This window comes from Homarus americanus, unplaced genomic scaffold, assembly GCF_018991925.1.
Source record: "Homarus americanus isolate GMGI-L3 unplaced genomic scaffold, GMGI_Hamer_2.0 scaffold5996, whole genome shotgun sequence".
Taxonomy (NCBI): domain Eukaryota; kingdom Metazoa; phylum Arthropoda; class Malacostraca; order Decapoda; family Nephropidae; genus Homarus; species Homarus americanus.
The window spans coordinates 1-10,227 of record NW_024748613.1 but is presented as its reverse complement, the minus strand read 5'-3'; the positions used below and the strand labels follow the sequence as shown (position 1 = coordinate 10,227).

Below are 10,227 nucleotides of genomic sequence, written 5' to 3'. Positions count from 1 at the left end.
ACTGAAACTTGCACCCGAATGGGAGATTCAAAAGTCATCGAGTCGTTTAATATATACTACAAACTTGCACCCAGATAGAGACCGTCAAAGTCAATCGAGGGATCGATTTGATAGCATACCACAGAAACACACCGCACCGAATGAGGAGATCGTCCAAAATCAATCGGGGTCAGGCATACTTTCTAAAACGAAGTCCGAGAATCTGCACACACACCGAGTGGGAGACAGTGATGAAAACGTCCGCCCTTGTACTGGATGGCACTATTTCACTATAGTAAGGGGTGAGGCACCTCCAGTCATATTGTACAACATACCAGAAGTTCCACACCCATGGGAGACGTCAAAGTCAATGCAGGGGTCAATTTAATAGCATACTACAGAACACACCCGAATGGGGAGACCGTCAGAAGTCAATCGAGGGTCGGTTATGTATACTATACAAAATGATCGAGAATGTGCACACCGAGTGGAGACAGTGATGAAAGCGTATCCTTGTACACTGGATGGCACTATTTCACTATAGTGGGGCACCTCCGGTCATGTTATACAACATAGAAGTTCCACACCCGCATGGGAGACCGTCAAAGTGAATACGGGGTCGATTTGATAGCATACTGCAAGAACTTGCACCCAGATAGGAGACCGTCAGAGCTCGGCGGGGGTCGATTTGATAGCATACTACGAAGAACTTGCACCCGAATGGGAGACAGTCAAAATCAATCGGGGTCGATTTAATAGCATACTACAAGCACTTTTTACTGAATGGGGAGACCGTCGAAATCAATGGGGTCGATTTGATAACACTACAGAAACACGCGAATAGAGAGACCAAATCACAGAAGTCAATCGAAGTCCGGCATACTTTACAAAATGATCCGAGAATCTGCACGCACACCAGTGGGAGACGGTGATGAAAACGTCCGCCCTTGTACGCTGGATGGCACTATTTCACTATAGTAAGGGTAAACTCAGTCATATTGTACAACATACCAGAAGTTCCACCATGGGGAGACCGTCAAAAGTCAATCAGGGGTCAATTTAATAGCATACTACAGAGAACTTACACGCATACTACGAAACTTTACACACCGAATGGAGACGTCAAAAGTCAATGAGGGTTCGATTTGATAGCGTACTACGAAGCTTTTGGATAGGGAACCGTCAAAATCAATGGGGTCGGTTTAATAACATACTAGAAACTTTTTGAATAGAACGTATAAAAGTCAATGGGAATTGGATTTGTGTATACTCAGAACTTTTTGAATGGGAGACGGTAGAAAGTCAATCGGGGTGGTTTGTTGTACTACAAAATTTTTACACAGATTGAGAACGATCAAGAAATCAATGGGGGATTAGGTTGTTGTATACTTCTGAAACTTGACAGATGGGAGCCGTCAAAGAATCAATGAGGTCGATTTAATAACATCTACAGAAACTTTTTACGAGATGGGGGAGAGTCAAAATCAATGAGGTCGATTTGATACTCTGAAACTTGCAGGATGGGGGTCAGTAAGTCAATGAGGTTCGATTTTCTTTGTCTTGAACACCCAGACGGGAGGAACCGTCAAAATCAATCGAGTCGATTTAATAGCGTACTGAAAACTTTTTGAATGAGACCTTGAAATCATCGGTGTCAGTTTGTTAATACTACGGAAACTTGCACGAATAGAGACATCAAAATCAATGAAGTCGGTTGATAGTCTGATCTTTACACGAATGAGAGACAGTCAAAAAAAAATCAATGAGGTCGATTTAATAGCATACTACGAAGCTTTTACACCGGGTGGAACGTCAGAGTCAATGAGGGTCGATTTGACAGCATACTACGAAATGATCGAGAATGTGCTTACCGGTGGAGGCGGTGATGGCGTCCGCCTTGTACACTGGATAACTATTTCACTTGTAAATGGGTGAGAACTCGGTCATATTTGTACAACATTGAAGTTCCACTTGAGAGCCGTCGAAGTGAATCGGGGTCGTTTGATGCTTCTACAGAGACTTGACACCGAATGGGGTTCGTCAAAAGTCAATGGAAGTCGGTTGTTTTATACTACAGAGAACTTGCACCGATAGGAGACAGTCAAAGTCAATCGGGGTCGGTTGTAATGATACTACAGAAACTTGCAGGAATGGGAGACCGTCAAAGAATCTGTGAAGTCGATTGATAGCATACTGAAACTTTCACTGAATGAGAGACCCAAAGAAAGTCAATGGGGGGTCGATTTGATAGCATACTACAAAACACAGATAGGAGACAGTGAAATCAATGGGGGTCGATTTATGTATACTACAGAAACTTTTTTTGAATAGAGAACTAGTGAAAGTCAATCGGGGTCGATTAATACTTACTACAGAAACATACAGATTAGAGGCCGTCAAAATCAATCGAGGTCGATTTAATAGCATACTACAAAACTTTACACACCGATGGGAGGCCGTCAAAATCAATCGAGTCGATTTGATAACATACTACAAGCACGCCGAATGGAGACCGTCAAAATCAATCGGGGTCGATTTGATAGCATACTACAAACTTTCACGAATAGAGGCCGTCAAAGTCAATGGGGGTGAGCATACTTTACAAAATGATCGAGAATCTACACGGGTAGGAGGCAGTGATAAAGCGTCCGCCCTTATATGTTCGATTACTATTTCACTATATTAAGCGGAGTTTCTCCGCACACATATTAGTGTGAAATATCTTCCGCCCCAGCGGGCCAGCGCCTCTGCAGCTCATGACATTCACAACTAAAATGCCGTCCTTTCCTTCCCTGCCTGCAATGCTTGGTGCCATGCAGAAGAGAAAAATAGTCTCATGGGGTCAGAGAATGGCGGTGGGCGCGATCTATAATTTCACTGGCTTGATCATCTCCGAAGATTCATTATTGCTCTCTCGGCGCACACGTCGCCACCACGGTTTCACGAGCAGCATCATGATGTGCGTCTTGTAATCCGGAACCGGGTTATTCGACTTTGTTACGCGAACGGTTATTTTTGCTGCCTAACAAACGATCAAACAACTTCACTCTCGGTGACGGTGGTGGCTGTCTATCGTCCGCTCTTGTACTGGATTACTTTTCCACTATAATAAGGGGAGTGCCTACCTATTCGGTGTGGAATATCTTGGTACGGGCGCTCCGGCGCCTCTTGCGAGTAAGCGGCGGCATTCAAAACAACAAGTTGCGTCGCTTCCCTTCCTGCCCTCTGCAATGGCTGGAGCAGCAGCAGAAGAAGAGAAGAAAACGTCATGGGGTCGGAATGGCGGTGGGCGCGATCTGTAAATTTCACCTAGCCAGGTCTGTCTCGGTGTTGTTATTATCTCGGCATCCCGCTACGGTTTCGCGACAACGCAGCATCATGATGTTGCGTCTGTAAATCCAGACGGGTTATTCGGCCTGTTACGCGAACAGTGGTTTTAACCTTAACAAACGATCAACAACCACTCTCGGTGCGGTACGGTGACTGTCCTATCGTCCGCTCTTGCTGGATTACTATTCTTCCACTGTAAAGGTGCCTTACTATATTCGGTGTGGAATATCTTCTTTACTTTAATTGGAGGCGCCCAGCGCCTCTGCGAAGCATTCCAAGTTGCGTCGCGCCCTGCCTGCAATGGCTGCGAGCGGCGAGAAGAGAGAGAAAATAGTCTCGTGGGGTCAGAGATGGCGAGGTGGAGTATGATCTTGTTCACTAGCCAGGTCTGTCTCCCCAGAACATTATTACTCTCTCGGCGCGCATCGCCACCACGGTTTCGCGACAACAGCAGCATCATGATGTTGTGCGTCTGTATGAAATCGGGAACCAGGTTATTCGGCTGTTGGGCGGTGAGTTTTAACCTTGCCTGGCAAACGATCAGACAACTCCATCTCGGTCTGTGCGGTGACGGTGTTTTCCTATAGTTCGCTCTTATGCTGGTTACTGTTTCACTATATTAAGGGAATTTTATTACATATTCGTGTGAAATATCTTCGCACTAGGGGCTTGACGGCTCTGCGAGATCAGGCGCGGCATTCAAAACAACAGCAAAATTGCGTCGGTTTCTTCTGCCTGCAATGGCTGGGGTGAAGAGGCGAGAGAGATAGTCTATTGGGTCGGAAGATGGCGGTGGGGCGGGCTGTGTGGTGAGCTGCGCGATCTTCGGTGCACTAGTGGGTGTCTCCCTGTTGTTGTCTCTCTGCGTCGCCTGCGGTTTCGTGGCAACAGCAGCATCATCATGATGTGCATCCACAATTAGTCCGGAACCGTTATTGGGTGTCTCTGAACGGTCGGTTTAACCTTACCAACATCACTCTAGATGCGGTCGGTGGATGTCCTGTCGTCCAGACCTTATTCGTTTTCTTTTCACTATATTTGAAGTTGCCTTGCACATATTCGGTGTGAAATATCTTACGCCCAGCTGGCTTCAGCGCCTCTCTGATAACGGCATTCAAACAACAACAAAAGTTGCGTCGCTTCTGCCTGCAATGGCTGGAAAAGGAGAGAGATTTTATCTCGTTGTTGGATCAGGGAATAGCAGTGGGGAGGCTTATGGCGGTGAGGCTCGCGCTCTATCAGTACGCAGGTCTCTCTTCCGTTTGGACATTGTTTGCTCAGTCTCTCTCTCATCTCTCTCGTCTTTGCATCCTTTTCTGTTTCGTCACAGCATGTGCCATTTCTGATCGGAGGCTCCTTCGCTGTCTGCCCAGCTTGCGGCGGACTTCGTTGGCTGATCATGCCCGTCTTAGCGTCTGTGCGGCTCGTGCGTGACGTCTCTTGGCGAGTTCATTGCTATTGCGCGCGAGCTGCCCTAGTGTGCGTAGACAAGCTCTAATGGTTCAACCGTTGAGGCAGTCTGGGGAGCGAGTATGCAATGAAGTTTGGCAGTAAAATCGTCAAAGCACGTTGGTTTGCTGTCACTAACAACGATGATGCGGTTTACATGGATCACAACTAGCAATGTTGGACGATCGCTCGCCGTTACGTCCCCTGGGCAATGAAGAGGAGATGGGGTATGGGGTTGGCTTGTCTTGTCCTCCTTTGGGGCAAGGAGAAAGGCTGGATAAAGAGATTGGCCAACGTGCGGTCCCTCCTTAATGTCGCTGCCTCGCTGGGGCTAGTTAAAGAGGGCGGATAAGGGGAGTGTTTGGTAACACCCGGCACTCGAGATGTGAGAGAAGGTGCAGTTTGGATCTGATCATCTGGTTTTCTTCTCTAAACCAACGTGCGGTCCCTCGCCAATATCAGCTGCCTAGGCAAAGAAGGAAGGAGATAAGGGGTTAGCTTTTGGTGGCGCTGCCGGCTCGGGATATGAGGGAGGTGCAGTTGATCTGATCCTGGTTTTGTTCTCTAAGGATAGCTGTCTGTCCCTCATTGATGTCTTCTGCCTCGCTGGGGCGGGGTGATAAGGGAGGTTAATGGCGTCGGTCCTGGCAATGTCGCTGCCTCGCTGGGCTGGGGCAAGAGTCGGATGAGGGAAGTGCCTGCGGTGGCGCTGCAACCGAGGATGTGAGAAAGGTGCGGTTAGATCTGATCATCTTGTACTTTTCTTCTTAGGAAGCTGTGTGGTCCTGGCTATGTCTTCTGCCTCTCTCTCAATCTCACTATTTGTACGTAGTGATATTTCTCTTAACAACTGGTTGATCTGCCAGTGGTCATATATCATCTCAAGATTGAAGCCGTGTGTGTATAAATAGATTTAAAGGAAAGATAGGCTCATTAAATCAGCTATGTTTCATTGGATCTGTAAACCCACTTACTTGGATAACTGTGGCAATTCTAGAGCTAATACATGCAATTGGTCTCTGACCGCAAGGGAAGAGCGCTTTTATTAGTTCAAAACTGGTCGGGCCCCGGTCCGTAACCCACCTGTGGTGAATCTGAATAACTTCGGGCTGAGCGCACGGTCTCCGCACCGGCGCCGCTTCTTTCAAGTGTCTGCCTTATCAGCTTTCGATTGTAGGTTATGCGCCTACAATGGCTATAACGGGTAACGGGGAATCAGGGTTCGATTCCGGAGAGGGAGCCTGAGAAACGGCTACCACATCTAAGGAAGGCAGCAGGCACGCAAATTACCCACTCCCGGCACGGGGAGGTAGTGACGAAAAATAACGATGTGAGTCTCATCCGAGGCCTCGCAATCGGAATGAGTACACTTTAAATCCTTTAACAGTATCCATTGGAGGGCAAGTCTGGTGCCAGCAGCGCGGTAATTCCAGCTCAATAGCGTATATTAAAGTTGTTGCGGTTAAAAAGCTCGTAGTTGGATCTCAGTTCCGGACTGCGGTGCACCGCCGGTGTTTACTGTCACGCTCGAACAACCGCCCGCCCGGCTCGCCGAGGATGCTCTTTGTCGAGTGTCGAGTGGCGGAAGTTTACTTTGAAAAAAATTAGAGTGCTCAGAGCAGGCTATTTGAATGGCCGAATGGTGATGCATGGAATAATGGAATAGGACCTCGGTTCTATTTTGTTGGTTTTCGGAACCAGAGGTAATGACTAATCGGAACAGGGGGGCATTCGTATTGCGACTAGAGGTGAAATTCTTGGACCGTCGCAAGGACGAACTACTGCAGCATTGCCAGGATGTTTTCATTAATCAAGAACGAAAGTTAGAGGTTCGAAGGCGATCAGATACCGCCCTAGTTCTAACCATAAACGATGCCAACTAGCGATCCGCCGGCGTTATTCCCATGACCCGGCGGGCAGCTTCGAAACCAAAGTCTTTGGGTTCGGGGAAATATGGTTGCAAAGCTGAAACTTAAAGGTTGACGGAAGGGCACCACCAGGAGTGGAGCCTGCGGCTTAATTGACTCAACACGGGAAACCTCACCAGGCCCAGACACGGAAGGATTGACAGATTGAGAGCTCTTTCTCGATTCGGTGGGTGGTGGTGCATGGCCGTTCTTAGTTGGTGGAGCGATTTGTCTGGTTAATTCCGATAACGAACGAGACTCTGGCCTACTAAGTAGTCGCGGATCTCCAGAAAATGGTGTCAGTTCGCAACTTCTTCTTAGAGGATAAGCGGCAATTCTAGCCGCACGAGATTGAGCAATAACAGGTCTGTGATGCCCTTAGATGTTCTGGGCCGCAGCACTGAAGGGATCAAGGTTTTCCCCCTCCGAGAGGGGTAACCCGTTCAAAGCCTTTCTTGATAGGGATTGGGGCTTGCAATTGTTTCCCATGAACGAGAATTCCCAGTAAGTGCAAGTCATCAGCTTGCGCTGACTACGTCCCTGCCCTTTGTACACACCGCCCGTCGCTACTACCGATTGAATGATTTAGTGAGGCCTTCGGACTGGCGCTCTTGGATTGTCGGCCCCGTTGCCCGCGAGGGTTTTCTGGGGTCGTCGCCTCGAGCTGACGGAAAGATGTCCAAACTTGATCATTTAGAGGAAGTAAAAGTCGTAACAAGGTTTCCGTAGGTGAACCTGCGGAAGGATCATTAACAGAGAGAAAGAGAACGGGGCGCTCTTAAAACTACTACTACTCTCCTGATTTGGGCGGTCTCGGGCTCTGCTCTGGCAACTCCAGCAGCGAAAGAGGACAATCCCGGCCCCCGCACCAAAAATAGGTACCACCACGCTGTAGGTGGACCACACTCGGGCGAGAGCGCGAAGACCGGAGGAGGAGGACGGACGGGGCTTTGGACGGCTGCCCGTCCGTTCCTTACTACCGGCGAATAAGCCTCTTGACCCAAAAAGAGTGAAATTCAAGTGTCAAAAAACAACAACAAGCCGTCCGGCCAAACCCAAACCACAAACTTGGGCTATGTCTGTCAAACCCTTTCATTGAGACTCGACCTGTGATGGTTAGTCGCAAAAAGACCAAATGGCAAATACACAACTCTTAACGGGGGATCACTCGGCTCGTGGGTCGATGAAGACCGCAGCAAACTGCGTGTCGGTATGTGAATCGCAAGAATACCAGATACATCGACAAGTTGAACGCATATTGCTGACATCAGGCTTATCGCTTGCATATCGCCTCTCGGTCGAAATATACATCATCGGTCGCCGAGTTCGGTGCCTGCTGACTCTGTCTCTGACGCGAGGTAGCGAACCAGGCTTCGCCGTTAGGGTTTCATCGCCCGCGCCTTGCGGGCGTACCATAAAACAAGCAAACTATCACTAGCAAGTCCGTGGACTTACTTTTATTCAGCAACCAGCGACGGTTATAGCCTGCAAATAACCTGGGCGGCGCTCTTTGCCTGCCTCCTGGGGTTACGAATGGCCGTCGGCCGCTCATGGCTGATGCTGCACATGTTCTGAAACTGCTCCATCACGAAGAAGAAGCAAAACCGGGTCGGATATCTTTTAAGTAAGCCCACCGGTTCGTCCTCGAAAAAATTAACAGCATGCATTGCAGTGGAACAAATTGATAAGTGCCTGGGCCTGATCTACCATGTAGTGGTGCAGGCAGAGATGAGAATGCTTGGGTGACGTGCTCTTCCTCACGCGCTCCCATCACCCTCTCCCACGGTCCAGACGCGGTGTAGGCGTTCTCTTTGAGAATTCCTTACGAGTCATCTCTCATGACTGGGGAGGCAGAGATTCTCCGCGATCAAAGGCGGTGTTGCGCCTCGCGGCTGGCGCTGCATGGGACCGACACACTAGTTCTGCGGCGGAAGGCCGCTCCGCCAATTAATACTGCGACTCTGGCGTCTCTTTCTCCAGATAAGCAAATTACCTGCTGTAGCATGCGGAACAGGGGAGTCAAAGTAAGCAGCAAGGTGCGGCCGAGTAAGGCGGAACCTGAGCGTATATGCATTCACGACTATTATTGTGTATGACTCTGCGAGATGTTCTCTGGAACACTTTTCCTATTAGCTATTTACACTCAATGAAGAACCTTGGTCAGAATTGAGATGCCAGCCTTCATAGCCGCTAGTACCCCGCGACAAGCCCTCAAACCTTCCTGCCTGAAGTAATATCAGTGGTAGAAGTCAGTGGCAAGCGTCTTCCGTGGTTAGGGAACTGTTCCCCTAAGGATAATGGACCGATCGACCTATAATAGTAGGAAGAGCTACCGCCAAATTTAAGCATATTAATAAGCGGAGAAAAAAACCAACAAGGGATTCCCTTAGTAGACGACTGGTTAGGAAAAGCCCAGCGCATAACCTCGATATCTTCGGAGCACGAGGGTGTTGCATTCAGAGGTCAACCGCCGTCCCATAAATCTAGAATCAAGCAAGCAGCCACTGCCCGCCAGGAGGTGACAGGCCAGTATGGCGCTCCGTGAGGCCACAGATGGGACAGTCGAAGACCTCTGTAGAAATCGGGTTAGCAGAAAGTGCAGCCCAAAGCAGGTGGTAAACTCCATCTAAGGCTAAATATGACCACGAGACCGATGGCGAACAAGTACCGTGAGGAAGTTAGAAAGAACTTTGAAGTTCAAGAGTCGTGAAACCGTTAAAATGGCGGTGGAAACTCGAAGGTCGAACTGAGAGATTCAGCGTCGTCGGCTGTCGGCTGGGTGGGGTGTTGTAATTGGGCGACCCAAAAATGTTTGGGCGCGCCCCCGCATGGCGTCGGCGGGCGTGTTACTGCCGCCCTCGTAGTAGGTCACCGCCGACCCGTTGCGGGGACGTCGAGCAGTCGGACTGGTACCTCGCCGCCGACTCTCTCAGGCTCGTCTGGGGAGACCCGCGCAGCCAGGGAACCACGGTGTCCTGGCACCCTCACGGCTGATGCGTCCCGAAACTTGCGCCTTCCGGCGCTTGGTTTTATCGCGGTGTGCAAGTGCGGTAATCCACCCGACCGTCTTAAATACCGGACCAAGAGTCCTAACATGTGGCAAGTCAACCAGAGCTCCACGCAACCCAAGGCGAAATAGTGACGGGCGCGGCAGCTATAACAGGCTCTCCGGTGCGTCTTAAATAAATCTGGCCGACTGCCTCTTATTCATGCCTTGACAAGCGGGTGAGATCTCTTTCCCCGTCTCTGGACATTTGCGTGTAGTGGAAGTCGTCAGGGCGATGGTCGGTTAATTTCCCCTCATGGGAGGGGCGCAAACCCAGGACGCAAAGGCATGTGCTATCCGTCCCAGGCCGGAGCCGTCCGGTATGGCGGGCGCTGAGGCAGCCTCGCTGAACGGTCGGCAAATACCATAACATATATTGGGACCGAAAGATGGTGACGCTATGCCTGGCCAGGATGAAGCCAGAAGCCTCTGGTAAGAGTCCGTGGCAGTTCTGACGATGCAAATCGATCGTCGGGCTGGGTATAGGGCGAAGACTAATCAGAATCATCTAGCAAT

General features: G+C 49.6%; 1 pseudogene; it reads left to right on the top strand.

The window, feature by feature from the left end:
* The first annotated feature begins 7,813 nt into the window (after positions 1–7,813).
* LOC121880373 lies at positions 7,814–7,947 on the top strand (annotated as a pseudogene).
* The last annotated feature ends 2,280 nt before the right edge of the window (positions 7,948–10,227 follow it).